We start from the raw sequence: 16,903 nt of genomic DNA on the forward strand, positions 1-16,903 counted from the left end.
ATTTTCCAGTTAACTAAAATTATATTTTCATGCCTGTGCTATTTAAGCTTTGTGTTATATATAACCACACCAGAATTGTTGTTTCATTTTTCTCTGCATAGTCCCTATTAGCGCTATAAAGGATAGGTTAGATTTTTTTGTACCTTTTTTTCCAAAACTTCTGCTGTGAAGTTTTCAGATAATTTGTGTTCATAGTCCCTATTAATAAACATACTCCTGGATTCAGCAAGCTCTGCCCAGCATGCAGGAATAGTGCAGGAGCTCCTGGAGGCAATATGGCCACCATGCGATCCAGGAATGAGCTACCGGGATGTGCACGAGTGTTCCTGCACTATTCCTGCACGGACACAGCTCCTGTATGCAAATTATCCCATTTGCAGGTGAAAACCATGCAAATGAGGAGAATTTGCAATCCAGGAAGCTGTCAGTCAGCCGTGCAGGACTAGTGTAGTGTGCAGAAATGTATTCGGTTAGTAACCGAGTACATTTCTGCAAACTACAAAACGGAGCTATAACGCTCCAAATAAAGGGTGTATAGTATGTGTAAAGCATGCCAATGGAATGGCCAAATATATGGCCATTGGCATGGAAAACAGTTTGCAAAAAAAAAAATAAATAACTTTAAAATTTTTTAGCTGATTTCGGCTGTTTAAGCATAGGCAGCAGCACACAAATGGGATTGGGCCAAAAATAAAAAAACCCTGAAATAAGCATTGTATCCAAAATCACTATTTTGCCATTATACTCAATGGCAGGCAGAAGACAGCATATCCAGTGAATAGTGGTTGCTAAGAGGGAAGGCTCAGTGTGGGACATGTAACTATGCATTAGCAGGCAATCATATGCAAATGAGGGGAATGATACTGAATCCCAGATTTCCCCTCAATGGTAGCCATTATCCAACAGTGTAAGTGCAGGAATACCATGGTGCAAGCCTAAGAGTTAGCTAACATCATGGGGGGGGGGGGGTGTCAGGCATACTGTAAGCTTATTGGAGCCCTGCAACTCGGGTTTGTCCTTATCTTAGCAGAGCTAAGCAAGGGGGTGCGTCTGAGACTGCCTAGCACTCTTTACATTGCCTAAACAGGTGTGCGCACCAAGCACTATGTTTTAAAGGGAAAAAAAAGTAAACCTGGAAAAAAACAGCTCAGTGAACATCTGAGCACTGTGTTTGAGCGGTGCACCCCTGGGCTTAAACAGGAAGGCAATGGGAAGGGAAAACTGCAGTAGGAAGGTAATCCAGGAGAGCTAGCATAGCTGGCAGGTGAAATGTATCAGAATCAGACAATTACACAGGTAGCAGCCCAGCTGAGCCCAGCACACCACTATAAACTATGCAAACACCTTTCCCTCTGTTTTTTCCCACAGAGTGTACATCACCAGTGTACACAAGCAGGGAAATTTTAACAAACAAGACCAACAAAATGATAGGGTCTGCAGCAGCTATCATACATCAACATGTGGAAGAGGCTGAGGGTGGTGAGGATGAGAATGCTGTCAACCAACCCACAGTGAGGAGAAGGAGAAGAGTGTACAGACCCAGGGTAACCTACCAGGGACTAAATGAGCTGGAGACAGGTGAGCACTATATGGTGGACAGGGACCTCCTACAGCCAATTGTTGAGCTGTGCCGACCACACATCACACACAGAACTAACAGAGGGGAACCCACCCCAGTGGATACCAAGGTATATGCAGGCTTAAGAATACTAGCCACAGGTACCTTCCAAAGGCCAACTGGGGATATCATGGGGATCTCACAGGCATCAGTATCCAGGGTAATCCACCAGATCCTGGATGCCATGTCAGCACATGCTGGTGAGCACATATATTTCCCTAACTCCCGTGAGGTGTTGGCCAGCAATATGCATCTCTTCCACTAAATAGCAGAATACACTGAGTTAATGGGTGCTATAGACTGTATGCATATATGCATCAAAGCACCACCCAGTGAGAGGGGTAGGGTATACATCAACTGCAAGGGGTTCCCCTCCATCAACTGCCAGGTCGTGTGGATTGCTCAGGGCATTATAATGAATGTGTGTGCTAGCTGTCCTGGAAGGTATCACGACTCCCACATCTGGCATCTGCTGCAGCTGTACCAGAGATTTGCCAATGGGGACATCCTTTACAGTCACCTAGTGGGGGATGCTGGTTACGCACTGGAGCCGTGGCTGATGACACCCATCAGAAAAGCACACACACCCGAACAAGAACTCCATAATGAGGCACACGCACAGACCAGAATCATAATAGAGCATGTGTTTGGGATGCCCAAGTCATGATTCCAGTGCCTGGACAAATCTGGTGGAGCCTTGCAGTACTCACCAGCTACATGTACCCAAATTGTTATCATATGTGCCATTCTACACAATATAATCCTGTGGAAACAGCTGCAGCAGGTACAGCACAGGGCAGGGCCACACAGCCCCCCACCACTGCCAAGGCCTGCACAGGCACAGAGTGACTCAGAAAAGGAACAACCTGAGCCTGCCCCTGTAGCTAGAAGGAGGTGTGCCCAGTATGCCCAGGCCTTGGCAAAGAGGCAACTCATAGTACATACACTGACATGGTAGGGACCTAGGGAATGACACCTCTCTCTGACTCCCACATACAGGAAAAGGGATGCCAAACATGACACTACCTGTGCTTAACCATGTATAGGGAGTGTACTATGTGCCTCCAACATAGTCAGCCCAACAGCACCATCCTTAATATTGGCACAGCCACACGGTAAGTCACTCTCCCTACCCATTGCCGAATGGCGTAGTATGTGTTGTTACTTGCATCTATGGTATGATGTGAGCATGCAAGGAAATCGGGTGGCTGAATGGGATGCCAGCAGATAGTAGACACCTATAGTGGCAACATGAGATCTGTAACAAATACTGGTGTCACCATAGTAGCCAGTACTATACAAGGTGACAAAACTCACTGCAAGACATGTGCTGGGCCACATGTGTGTCCATAGGACACATACATACCAGTCAGGGAGGCTCACATACCCAACAACAGTCTCAGCCAGCAGGACAGGTGTAGACAAACACAAACAAAGGCTGTGCTAAGGCCTCTGATTGATGGCTATGGGCAAACCCCCCGACTTACACAGACAGACTACAACAGGTACTACAACAGGTCAGGCAGTGGGATGTTAGTTCTGAAGAGTAAGAAGTCAGAAACTGAAATGTAGGTCAATCAAACCTAAGACCTGTAGTACACTGATATGCCTCTAGTCAGCATGACAGGTTAGAATACAGAATGAAATGGAGTACCTAAAATACCAGTACACTCATAGCAAATGTGCACAATTGTCGGGTGTGCCCCCAATACTATGTAGAAATGTAGTAACAGTCATGTGTGCCACCCAATCCTATGTAGAAATGCAGTAACAGTCAGGTGTGCCCCCCCAATGCAATGTAGAAATGTAGTAACAGTAAGGTGTGCCCCCCACAATCCTATGTAGAAATGTAGTAACAGTCAGGTGTGCCCCCCACAATCCTATTTAGAAATGTAGTAACAGTCAGGTGTGCCCCCCAATGCTATGATGAAATGTAGTAACATGTATGTGTAGGTATAATAACAGAGGAGCACAGATCACCTGAGCTGACCAAGGTAGAAGGATAGATTGTAGCATGTGTACAATATGCAGGTCTGTGTGTGTTAGGTTGGTGTGTGTTGTATATTGTGTGAGAGAGGTCAGTGTGTATGCATGGTGGGGTTTGTCCTAGTGGCCATTGCCCAGCGCTACCAATGACAGGACCAAGTTCTCACAACTGCAGTGCCAAACACAATGTTTCCCAGCAAAACACATTCCAGCAGTAAGCCATAGTAAATGTTTGGAAGTAATATGAGTCACCATCTGAAAGATTGACATGACATGAATGTCAGCCCAGATATACAAACAGTACACAGGGGGAAGTACCCCAGACAGACAGTGTATAATATGTAACTATCAAATAGACACACCCTTTGAAATGTACATACAGGTTTGCAGCACATTATTTGGGCTTGTAGTAGGGAATACCGATGTCGTCTGACCAAACACTGGCAGACCACAAAGGTCATAGAAATGAAGTATTGAGAAACAGCTTATATCCCTGCACAAGCCAGCATAGGTGGAATGCCCCAGGCATATCTGTGAGTCGATGCAAGTAGTGTCCGTAACACACATGCACCCAGATCACCCCACCACTACCCACAGGTACCTCTTCGGTATTATCCCTGCTGTTGGGAATGAGTACAATATGACCCCCACCTGTGTATGGCAATAGCAAAAGAATGCAGCATGCAGAGCAGGTGTCCCATGCAGGTGCATCCCTAGCTGTAAGCAGCACCCTGCCAACATCCACACCACTGGATCAATACTGACAGAAAGTATTGGCATGAACACCTTGCACACCTAACCTGTCACCCCAAGGGAATATAGTGTATTGCAGTCTGGGACTGTAGGAGTGACAGAATTCAACAGCCTGGTACAGCTGGACTGCATCACTACCAAATGGCCTACAGTCCTCTGCCAAAGGCCTGTGTCTCACCCATACTGCCAATGTATGTTATGTCATGGACTCCTAAATAACAACTAAACACAGTCCACAGAACCCAAATGCAAGGCCATGTGGACAAATCACAGTAACATGTCCACCATGTCCTACTGCATGAACTGTGGACCAACACCAAATTACTGCTGGGATGAGGTGGTAACTATAGGGAACATATCAGATAATGTTTGTATAATATATGGAAGAGGATAGAATAATAGAGGGGGGTGGGAGCATGGGCAGCATGGAGTGTGTGAAGTCTGAAACCCAGCCGTGTGCACATACTATCCCTGGCTGCAAACACAGGAATGGGTGGCTACAAACCTGCTTGTAAACCACAAGTTGAAGGGGTAATGTCCAGAAGAATGACCCCTGCCTCTGGGTAACCTGTGTGAATCTGTACAGCTGTGAGGTATGGCCACAGCAAGATATAGCCATACTGTCACGTCGATGGATGTACAAGCATGGGATCCTCTGCCACCACTGTACGAAGGTGCTGAACCATTTACACAGACCCAGCAGCAAGTGTCTGCAGCTTCCCCTTCAGAATGGCATGATTGTGCCAGAAAATGTAGGCTGATGACCACAATACTGGACAAAGCTACATTCACCCTGTGTTCCTCAGGACATCACTGCAAGCAAATATGTATACCTGACAGTACTGGATGACATAAAACATCACAGTATAAAACAGTACAGATGTCTTAATATCTCTGCTAACACCAGGACCATGTAGCAGAAGCAGCACAGACAGAATAACCTACAGTAACCCACTATAATTTGCCCATTTTGCCTCCATATTGTCAACCGATCTACAGATATCCCGCAGAAACAGTTTGCTAGCTGTAGGTATATAACACAAAAGCCTGCACTGGAGTACAATCTTCCTGGAATGGATTCACACATTCAATACAGAAGGTCATACTGGCATGCTCCCACTCTTAGAGAAATGAAGCCCATGTCTGGCAACAACAGTGGACCATACATATCGGACAGTCGCAGATGTTAGTGCATACACTTCTCAGTACACACCAGTCATGCTTTGCACACACATTGGATAGGAATACACATATATCCAAGGATAACACACTATAATAGGCCAAAATTACACATACATAGATGTGTGGAAGAGACTGACAGTGACAAAGAGCCTCCCATCATGAGGCTAGTCCCACCCAGCACACATCCAATTGGGTAAAACCACATGATGTGCAAATGTAAATCACCATAGACATTTGGCTCTGGTATCCCTCAGCACTATAGTGTCTGTGGTGCTTGTGCTAACTGTGTAACATGACTGTACAAGTCAGTAGTCATCTAGCAGTTGTATGCACGTACCTGTGGAATATAAACCTGTATGTGCCTGTGTGTTGTGTGTCTGCCTCTAGATGAATGGGTTATGGCCCATGCACATACACTACACTCCCCATCGCCCTACTATGGCAAGCCTGCTGATGTCATTCACTTTAAAATACACCTTTAGAAAAAAATAGTCATGTAATCTCTGTGGTGCATCCTATAACAGCATAAAATTGTAGTGTGATAAACTAGTTAGGTAGGAATTCTTCTCCAAGACATGGCAAGTGTGTGTGTTTGTTTGTGTAGAGTGCAATGCTTTTGAGGCCATTCACAGTCACCACAGCCTCCATTGCCCTTCTTTGGCAAGCCTGCTGATGTCATTCACTTTGAAATGCACCTTTGGGGAATGAGTAGCCCAGTAATCTCCGTGGTGTGTCCTATAACTGTGTAATGCTGTAGGTGATAAACTTGTTAGGTAGGAGTTCTATTCCCATACATGGCAAGTGTGGGTGTTTGTTTGTTTGTGTAGGGAGCAATGCTTTTGAGGCCATTCACAGTCACTACAACCTCCATTGCCCTTCCTTGACAAGCCTGCTGATGTCATTCACATTCACATACACCTTTGGGGAAGGCATAACCCAGTAATCTTTATGGTATGTCCTATAACTGTGTAATGCTGTAGTGGGATAAACTAGTTAGGTAGTAGTGTGATTCCCAGCCATGGCAAGTGTGTGTGCTTGTTTGTCTGTGTAGGGGGCAATGCTTTTGAGGCCATTCACAGTCACTACAGTCACCACAGCCTCCATTGCCCTTCTTTGGAAAGCCTGCTAATGTCATTCACTTTGAAATGTACCTTTGGGGAAGAAATAGCCCAGTAATCTCCATGGCGCCTTCTATAACTGCGTAATGCTGTAGTTTTATAAACTAGTTAGGTGGGATTTCTATTCCCAGACATGGTAAGTGTGGGTGTTTGTGTTTTTTTGTCTGTATAGGGGGCAATGCTTTTGAGGCCATTCACAGTCACTACAGCCACCATTGCCCTTCTTCGGCAAACCTGCTGATGTCATTCACTTTGAAATACACCTTTGGGAACGGAGTATCCCAGTAATCTCTGTGGCGTGTCCTATAACTGCATAATGCTGTCATATAATAAACTAGTTAGTTAGAAGTTGTAATCCCAGGCATGGCAACTGTGAGACTTGGTGTGTGTTTGTCATACCTATCCTGTGTGGAGGTGGCTGTGAGTGTGTAACAACTGGACTCGTTATGGAGTGGGTTTTGCATATTTCTTATACGGTGGGCCTATTATATGTCACAATGTCCACCTTACAAGGATAACAGATGTCAAATAGCAGGGAAGCTGGGGTTGACAATGTCAAATAGCAGGGAGGCTGGGGTTGACAACCCATACCCCTACATATGACATCAAGGCCTGGTGAACAATTTAGGCAACCCTTGTATTACCCAGAGAAAACTCTCTACCCATGTCTCATACACAAACACATTCGGCTAGGCAACAACCACTATGTTGGTAGTTCACTGCATATTGCCCACAGATAGTAACCATGGCATGATTGCAGTAGACTACAGAAGGCATGGCACCCAGTCCCATCACTACAATAGGCACAAAATTGCATAAATTGCTCCTTCACTATGTTCCCCACTGGATGACTGCAACAACTGTAGTGCCAGCAAATGTAAACAAAGGACAATCCATGCCTTATACACATGCCTGTATGGACAGATGCTACTGACACCAGGGAATACCTGTATCATGCTGTCAGTGTAGGTGCAGGGTCAACCTGGTGTCCATTGGCAGTTCCCACTACATGAGGCCAGGAATGGCACATCTGAAGATAACAATCTGTGTACACAACATGCCCCAGACACCCTAGGTACACATCCACATGTCACAGAACATGCAAGTGTGGGCCAATCGAGGCACTACACCCTTGAGCCACACTACAGACCATTTTCATGTGGCCTGATGCCAAGGTACACCCTTTACCTAGCCTTGTACAGCCATCTGGCACAGTCAACCACTACACACCTGTGAAGCAATGCACCCATGCATGTCAGTACTGGCAACCTGTGTCTGTGTGTGTGTGAAGTATAATGATTTGGACATCATTCACACTCACTACACCTCCCATTGGCCTACTGAAGCATGCCTTCTGATGTCAGACACCTTCATATACCCTTTGTTCATATATCATCCTGATAACCTGTGTGGTGCATGTGATACCTGCATATTACTGTATTATGGCAAACTAGCTAGCTATGAAGTCTAATCCTGACCCTGCCAACTGTGATAATGTGTGTGAGTCCCTGAGAGAGTGTGGCTGTGTCGATGTTGACATCTGTTCATGTGGACAGGCACATGTACTACACCTACCTTATCCCTCCTTTATCACTGTTACAGATGTCATTCACCATTGAATATACCTTTAGACAGCTCACTAACATGTAAACTCTGTGGCGCACATAATAACAGCATAGACATGTGATAGCAATGCATAGTCAGGCAGGGGTTTGAATCCCTGTACTGTTAGTTGTATTACACAAACATGTTTAGGTTTTACTCTCCCACTCCTTCCTTGACTTACTATGTCTCTGTCTGTCTCACTCCCTGTCTGATGGATGTGGAGAAGTACACTTGCTTTGCTTAGGCAGCAGCTTGTGTTTTGTAAGTGATGCTCATGATCAGCGGCTGGCCTCTGCATGAATTGCAGTCCCCCACTAGCTGATTGCATGTGGAACAGCTGTGATAACATTCCCATAGCCAATTGCATGGAAACACACTCCTATACATAGGAACATCATGTGAGTGTTGTGGCATGTTACTAGGCAGCCCACATGACCAGTTTGCTACATGTGACATCATCTGTCTTGGATGGCCATCTACTTATTTTCTACATCTTTCCTGTCCCAAACATCCTTGCCACATAAATTACCGTCTGCACTGTTTGCCATGGTATATGCAATGGTGAGATATGGTTGCATGCCCAGCTCATTGGTGCTACCTGCTGGGGTATGGGGCCCATGCCATGTCATGTAAGATGTGTGCAAGCCACATTTGCCTCTGTTGCAGGTACGTGTGCACATTTGATGGCCAAACGTTTTGGACAGCAGACCAATACATGGTGTGACATTGGGGACGTTTACTTGCTGAAAGGTGCATTTCCATGACAAATGCATGCAGTTAGTACCAGCTGCTTCCACTATATTTTATCTGGAGTTGGAGTGTGTGCACACATATGCTTCCAGTATTTGTGAAGGTATGTATTCCCCATATTTGCTGCCCTAACCTACGATTCCGTATTACACACTCATTGCTCATGTTGGGTCCAAATTGCAGGTTTTAAGTGTTGCGGAGTGCAGTATTATGATATGCCATAGTGTAGCTATGTAACAGTTGCCATTGTAATACTGGTATATACAGTGTTGTAGCACTGTATAAGAGTGATGTTTCACACATGTCCCTAATGTAGGCCATTTGTCTCACCATTATATTCATCCCTGTGGACACATTTTGCAATGATAGGATGTTAGTTATATTGCAGATGTCTGACATACCCTCCAGATACACCATCATGGTCACCACTGTGATGCAGTACAGTTAACAGCAACAATACATGAACATGTATGGCATGCATTATGGGTAGGTGTGTTAGATGTGTGCATGGAATATACCATAGCCATTACATGACCGGTGTATTTGCAAGCATGAACATAAACCATACTCACCAGCTACAGGCTGCTGCCTTGGTGGTATACCAGAGGGACCTACATAAGTGTGTGAGAGATGTGATGTCAGTAGCCACAGCTGTGGCATTTGTATAGGGTGGGTACAGCATTACAGTACTTCAACAATACAAATGCACAGTACTACAGTTTATGCACATCTGTTTATTACTACTACGCAGCAACAGGCTATATATATATGTCATCTCACATATGCATGATCTACCTATACAGATGCAGATGGATATGCAACAGTGGTCTCCTGATGTGCCCTGTGGCCTTACCTGCACCTTCCTCTGCTGGTGTGTGGGTAGCACCCACCCCCACTATGGTCTCCGCCAGTTGTTGCATGTGGAGGCGGGCAGGTGCCACAAGGCTATCGAGGAGCTCCTCAAAATATGTCACGGGGATAGATGGCATGACCCCCCCCCATTGCAAGGTGATCCCCCTAGACTGCAGCAGCACACCAACGGGCATTGCAAAGCAAGTTGCTGCAATGATGCCGGACCTGCTCATAACTGTGGTTATACAGGCCAACATCATTGACCCTGTGGACTAGATCATTCCACAGGGTTGTCCGCTCCTGCTGCTCATGGGCTGTCCTACCAAAGACCACCTGGTAGTGCTGTACCAGGTGGTTGATGATGATCTCATTTTTGTCCACTGAATAGACAGGTAATTTGCCATGTGACATCTTGCCTGAAAGACATAAAGATGGAAACAGGTCTGAGCAACTCATACAGCAAGGTTACCATAGTTCTTAATACAGATCTCTGTCTCCCCACCACCATATCTGTGACAACAAACTGTTCACACAACTCAATAGGTATAGCTACAGCTCACCTACAATTGGGACATATTGTACCATGCTTTGTGTTATGTGTTTGTAGCCATGTTCCCTGTTGGGACACTATCATTGCTGGCCTGTTACAGACAATGTCCCCTGCATGCCATTGTAAAAGCCACTATGGTTCTATATACACATGTGGTCTGTTTGCTATGTTATTGTTGCACATCTGTCATTATGTGTTATTGGGGATATCTATGCATGCTGTTGGACATGATCCAGGATTGTGTGGACTATTACTACCCACATATGTTCTATAACAGTGACACAATAGCATGTTTAGGAAACAGTTGTCAGCAGAACCACCTCTCCACTTCATCTGGCCATGTTACCAGGCCACATCACATGTGGGACCACCATGGGGCCTCCTTATCTGCTGGTCCTGCACTACCTTCAGGTGGAACAATCTCAGGGGATGGTGTCCCCCCCCCTGGTGCACACACAGACATGATCCTGTCATCCGAGCTCAGGTCCAAGGTTTGTTGCATAGGAAGCTCCACAGAGACTTGGAGGATGTGCTACAGCACCTTGAGGCCTTCAGTACACAATCACAGGGTCCTCATGCTTCTCCTGCTCAGCCTCCAGCCCAGGCAACTTCAGGGCCGTGAAGCTGCTTTTGTGACTGGCAATGGGTGGGGGCCTAGTTCCCATTCTTTCCATATGGGGGCTCATGGGGCTGCCACATCATAGATGACACCCACCATCCACAGTGTTTACCCACCACATGTGTCATATACCACCCCTGTAGGCTGTACTCTCTATCTACCAACCCAACCCACCTCCACAAATATACCTGCTATCCTTCCCCAAACTCCCATTCCCACCTTTACAGATAAGGGCAATGTGGTGGCAACAAGAGGTTCACGTGTGACATAACTGTCCACACTTACTGCTGTATATCTCTCTCTCTCTCTGTATATATATATATATATATATATATATATATATATATATATATGCGTGTGTGTGTGTGTGTGTGTGTATATATATATATATATATATATATATATATATATATATATAAATATATAGATATATATATGGCATTTCAGCATGCTACATTACATGTTAACTTGAGTGTCCTGCAAATGGTGGGCTCTGGAACCCACGTGTCCATCATTATGGCATTACTTCCACCACCAGCTATTGGCCACAGTAATATACATGTTTTCCATTACACAACACACACTATGATGGCTTACATCTTGTCAGTCAGTGCTACTCTGCACAGTTGATGGGTATGGCCCACTACCCACAGGGACAGACTCTATTGTCCATAGCAGTTGTTCAGCTGAACATCATTACAACAACACCTGATGGCACATATAAATCATTCCACATCATCTATTCCATTATTATGGACCAAGTACTACAGTCAATTACATGTATATATACTTCACATACCTGTTGTGGGAATGATGTCTGTTCTGGATAGTTTGCTTGTAAGGTTTTGTTTATGTATTTATTTTTTCCTTTGCCTTTGGTTTGCTTACTTTCTTTCTTAGTTTGTTTCACTCACTCTCTATCTCCCTCTCTCCAGTAAATGGATTGAGCTTCTTTGCATAGATTGTAGCATGGATTTTGTAGGTGATGCACATGATCAGGTGATGACCTCTGCACCAGTCAGTGTCCTTCACTTGCTACCTGCATGCAGCATGCTGTGTAGTACTTCCAATTACCACTGTCATGGCAACCCACTACTATAAATCCCTGCATCATGTGGGTGTGGTCCCTTTACCTTTCCTGTATGATGGACATCCTTCCTGTGTGTGGGCTGCAATGTTACAGTCAGCAGGTAGCAATAACTCTTACAAGAGAACTTGCAGACTCAGGCCAGCTACATATTTGTATAAGATTCCAGAAGTGCAGAGTGTGAGTAGTGTTGTTATATGCATTGTATAGCACCAGTGTTACAGGGTTTGTGGTACATACTAGATTTACCTGGAATGCAGTCTGTCTGCATAGCTCTCAATTGTAGGCCTATCCACATGATGGCCAGAGGTGTGCCTGTTATGTTTTGTCTGTCCACCACACAGGTCTTGTGTCAGATATATCACTGGCAGTGTGTGTGTTGAGTGCTATCAGTACATGGCTACATCCATTTGTGTTTCTGACTTCATATTCCTGACTAAGGGTATGTTGCAGACTATCCTATAACACCAGCAACTTGCTCAGTGTATCACAACACTATTTCACATATGGGCCTGTGTTCCGGCCTCTATCCTCCACCTACATACCAGGATTTGTCCATATAACATGCAGTAAGGGGTTGTTATGTAGTGGCCTGTGATTATGTCATGCTGCCATTCCTGCTATCATTCCAGTGCTGTTGTGGCCCCCACACATATTGTGGGGTAGGGTCCATATATATGTGGGCTTCATCTGCACAAAACATGTGTGCCCTTCTGGAGTCCAGAGGTCAGTGTATGTAACAGTGTTATATGCCCCTGTAAGTTACTCTATGTGGGGGTGGTATGCACCATAGATAACCTATGCTGTTACAACATGTGAGGTATATCAGTAGTAAGCTGCCTTAAGGTATATGGATGTACATTACCATACATTTCACCTTGGCAACATTTCTGGCCTACTACTTACTGCCATACAGATTGTTCTGTTTATCAGGGTGATTGTAATGTTTTCAGTTATACAGCTGTGTCTACCATGGTTGATCTTTGGGAATCATTTTTGTTTTGGTTCCCCCTTATCCTGTTTTTACAGCTACAAGAGTTTGTCTGAAGAAGTTGGAGTATCTACTCTTATGAAAGCGCTCAAAGTAAACAGTAATAAATTGTGGTTTTTGTTCCGGAAGCCAGCTCGTTTCTTTTTTAGAAAGTTTTTTCATGTGAGCAGTGTTTAATGTAACAGATACATCCCACTGTGACAACTGAAGTCTTTTCCCCCTAGTGACTGAGCACAGAGTGTAGTTAGAGGCTGCCAGGCTATATATCTGCATTAATTACTGTTGACTGATTGTTATCCTGTGGCCCAGTCTGTCTTTACTATTGTACTACTTGAAGGCCTTGGCCTGCAAAGCAACATGTGTTATGCTTTCGGAATACTGTATTAAATGATCTGTTTGAGAGTTGGATTAATCTGTTTGCATGAATTGTAAAGTCTAAACAGCTATACGACATGGCATATACAACTGTAATAGTACACAAATAAAACTCTCTCATGTATGCAAACCTGTGTGTGGTGTTATAGTCTTTAAGTTCTCTGTGGGTATATGTTTCAGGCAACAATTGTCTTTTGTATGGGTGATGCAAACACTGTCCATTTGATAAGGTGGCAACTATAGGAATACTGGCTGTTTAGTACGGTGTGCACCCTTTAAATATTTATCTTCCTATACATATCTCTATGTGTGTATGTGTAGTTACATATATATATATATATATATATATATATATATATGTATCTGCATATATATATATATATATATATATATATATATATATATATATATATATATATATATATATATGTGTGTGTGTTTGTGTGTGTGTGTATGTGTGTGTGTGTGTGTGTGTGTGTGTGTGTGTGTGTGTGTGTGTGTGTGTGTGTGTGTGTATGCATCTTTGGAATGTTTATTGCTTCCACACTGTACATTCCGCCAGACTGTACTGCATGATATGTTATTGATACCAGCCTGACATCATACAGGTGGGATGGATTACTGTTAACGTCTTGTGCCCATGTTGTTTTGGGTCCTGGGTATGGGACTTGCAACAGTTGGTATTGTATTGCAGGAACGATTTATTTCACTGTAGGAGAGGGGGTGATATCAATACTTACAAGACATATTTAGCTTGGGACCCCTCACCCCCATTAACGGTGCCTTTGGTCATATATGTATTTGTTATGTTCTCTTTTATATCTATAGATATATATCTGCATAGATATATACATATATTTTATATATATATATATATATATATATATATATATATATATATATATATATGTGTAGACATATATATTTATAGATGCATGCATATGTATATCTATCTATCTATCTATCTATATATATATATATATATATATATATATTTATATGTATATATATATATATATATATATATATATATACACACACACACACACACACACACACACACACACACACACACACACACACACACATAAATCTACATGTATAAATACATTTCCTGTACTGTTGAATGACTGTGCTGGATGATATGTTTATGAAAACATCATAGTTATGTATATCTGACATAACTTAGTGGTAAATTACTTTGGCTACAGTGTGTAGTGTCCTGGGTTTGAGCCATGCAAGGGCTGTTTATTTTGTTGATGGGCAGAGCAAGGGCCATTGGATACAGAGTGATTAAGGCACTTTTAAGTAGTTGTAAGTGGGTTTGCGCAGATTTGCTCGAGTGTAAGCAATGCTAACTTTCGGTTACAGTTTCTTATACTGATTTAGCTTCTCAGTTGCTTAACCTGTGTAGGCATTGCTTACCCCTGTGCAAACAAGCTTAAACCTGCTTACTGCTGCTTAAAAGTGATTACTCCCGCTTACCTTTGTGCAAATGTCTTTAAAAGAAATGAAAAAGGGTTGATAGGAAAGTGGTGAAAAGGGGTTACAAAGTGGGAAAGACAGTAGGGAAAATAGCTAGGGATGTGCAGGGAGGGGGGTAGGGAAGGTCATAGCTTCCCATTTCATTTAGAGCAACAGTTGTGCATATACACTGAATTTGGAGATTGATTTGGACACTCAAACCCCTGAGAGAGGGGTGAGGACAACAATAAAATGTTGTGAAGCCAATTAGACCAGATTACATGTGTCCAGTGGACATGTGTGCAAAATGGACAGCTATGTATGGGGAGAGATTTTTTTTTTGAGAACAGATTGCCCTTTATTTTTTTCAGGTGAGAGTGGGATGTTGAGGAGGGATAGTAGGTATATTTGGGGAGGTAGATTGGGTAGGATAACAGACTGGACAGACAAGACAGCATACAGGGACAGTATATGACGCATGTGGGGGTAAACACCTTGATGGGGAGGGGTGTTTGGAAATCAGAAGCCCATGAGCCCCCTAGTGGAAACAGTGGAGCAAAGTTTCCCACCCATGGGTAGTCACCACTGCACCTTCACAGCCCTGAAGATGGCTGTGCTGGGAGCTGAGTAGGAGGGCCATGCCAACCCTCTAGTTGCAACATGCAGCCCTCAAGCTATCGTAGCAGATCTCCAAACCCCCTGAGGAACTCGCTACACACCACGCCCCAGACCTGGCGACGGGTGACAGTGTCCTGTCCGTGCCACTCCCAGAGGGGCAAGCCCCATCCCCTGAGGCAGTTCTACCCAAAGGTAGTGCAGGACCAACGGACAAGGAGGTGCCAGGTTGGGCCGCAGATGTGCAGGTCCCCAGTACCACAGCCAGCTGAGGTGGGACAGGTGGGTCAGCTGGGACCAGCCTTCCCAAACGTGCTATGGTGTTTTAATTTTACAACATATGTGGGTTAGTAATAGTCAACACATTCCAGGATTAGGTATAACAGCATGCATGGATATTCCCATTAACCCAAAACATCAGATATGGAAAAGCTGCATAGCAAACAGTACACATGCATATATGGAACCACAGTCGCCATTACAACAGCATGCAGGTACATTGATGGCAGCATGCCACCAATGTGTGAGTATTTCAGCATGGCACATGCATAGAGACAAATTTAAATATTTATCAAACAATAGGAAACAGTAGATGTAATGCAGTACATACTAATTGAGTTGTGTATTTAGTTTATTGTTGCAGATATGATTGGGGGGAAGATGTCAATTAACAACTAGTATATTCCTGTAGTTCTCATTACTTTCCTAGTCAGTGCTGTGATCTGTACCTTTCAGGTATTAGTACTCTACCCTATGGCCTTAGTTGGACTGATGCAGACAACTATATACATGAACTGAGTTTACCTGCAGTATACACCTCTTACCTAGTATACCTGTGGAGGTATTGTTTGTTAACACTGCCTAACTGTTTCTGCACATATTCCCAGATTCCAGGTTGATGCTATGCACATACCTGTCCATCTCTTATTGCACACACTCTGGGCATGTCTTGACCACATGCAGGTGAACCGAGACATATTTTGACTATTGCCCTCTTAAACCTTTGGTGAATTGTACAATGACACGCTTGTTTTCATTGACATTTTCCAAATATATACAGGCGTGACAGTCAGTTATATGACATGAAAGGCTGCCTACATGTCAGAAATTAGCACACTGATATGCCAGGGGGACAGAGTAACAGCCGGCAGATATGGGCCAATTAACTGGACATTCTGGACAATTCTGTACACCTGTGGAATATGATTCTGCATTCAGCTTACTACCACTCCCAGGATTCGAACCATGGCTGTGTCTGCTAAAAATAAAACAGTGCCCATCACAGTTGAGTGTGCTATATAGATATTGTTGTGTATCTCTTCTCTGATTTCTGTCTAT

Source organism: Protopterus annectens, chromosome 2.part0 (genome assembly GCF_019279795.1).
Source record: "Protopterus annectens isolate FY-2018-M chromosome 2.part0, PAN1.0, whole genome shotgun sequence".
NCBI lineage: Eukaryota > Metazoa > Chordata > Ceratodontiformes > Protopteridae > Protopterus > Protopterus annectens.